The sequence below is a fragment of the Schistocerca cancellata genome, chromosome 5 (genome assembly GCF_023864275.1).
Source record: "Schistocerca cancellata isolate TAMUIC-IGC-003103 chromosome 5, iqSchCanc2.1, whole genome shotgun sequence".
NCBI classification, from domain to species: domain Eukaryota; kingdom Metazoa; phylum Arthropoda; class Insecta; order Orthoptera; family Acrididae; genus Schistocerca; species Schistocerca cancellata.
In genome coordinates this window covers 99,600,695-99,601,768 of record NC_064630.1, presented here as the reverse complement: position 1 = coordinate 99,601,768, position 1,074 = coordinate 99,600,695, and the positions used below count along the sequence as shown (strand labels likewise).

Genomic DNA, 1,074 nt, shown 5'->3' with positions numbered 1-1,074 from the left:
AGTTGGACAGTATCTGACCTGATATCTACATCTACATTTAGGTCATACTCTGTAAGCCACCTAATGGAGTGTGGCGGAGGGTACTTTCGGTACCACTATCTGATCCCTCCAACCCTGTTCAGAAGGACATCCAACAACTCTGTCAATAAATGCCAAGCCGAATAACTGTTCGCTTAAGCGCCAGAGGTGGATGAAGACGTTACTGACTTACTAAGTTTGTGGAGCGCTGTCTCTTGAATAAATCGTCATATTTTTCTGAAACTATAGTCTTTTGTTTGTCAGTACATGCACGTCACATCTACATATAGCCGTCCCATTCGGATGACGACTTCGTGATGCGTCGTTTTCCTTTTCTTTTCCCCCCTTACAGCGTATTTACGATGTTAAGAGCAAATTTCATGAAAAAATCGGATGAACATTATTCTGAAAGGACACCAAAACATAATAAAATACTAAAAAACTTGAGTACACATTATTGCACGTGATCGTCCACGATAATGTTTTCAATGTGTCTATGTCCCCCATAGAAACGCGGATTAGCTACCATGAACGCATTGTCGGAGCCACGCCTATCACAGTAGTATATGAAACTTCCTGGCAGATTAAAACTGTGTGCCCGACCGAGACTCGAACTCGGGACCTTTGCCTTCCGCGGGCAAGTGCTCTACCAACTGAGCTACCGAAGCACGACTCACGCCCGGTACTCACAGCTTTACTTCTGCCATACTGTGAGCTGTGAGTACCGGGCGTGAGTCGTGCTTCGGTAGCTCAGTTGGTAGAGCACTTGCCCGCGAAAGGCAAAGGTCCCGAGTTCGAGTCGCGGTCGGGCACACAGTTTTAATCTGCCAGGAAGTTTCATATCAGCGCACACTCCGCTGCAGAGTGAAAATCTCATTCTGGAAACAGTAGTATATGTTTACATGCCTGCTGTCTCCGCAGGTGGTGAGGAGACTGTTCAAAATGTATGATGAGATAAAAGAAACTATTCAGATAGTTAAAGGAGAAGATAATTTAATCGTGATGGAGGACTAGAATTCGATATAGGAAAAGGAGGAGAAGGAAAAATAGTAGGTG

At 44.7% G+C, this 1,074-nt stretch overlaps 1 non-coding gene across 1 annotated transcript; it reads right to left on the bottom strand.

Annotated features, from left to right (window-relative positions):
- Positions 1-612: 612 nt before the first annotated feature.
- On the bottom strand, positions 613-687 carry Trnap-cgg (transfer RNA proline (anticodon CGG)). The gene has a single exon. It is a non-coding gene; the product is annotated as a tRNA-Pro (tRNA).
- Between the last annotated feature and the right edge of the window lie 387 nt (positions 688-1,074).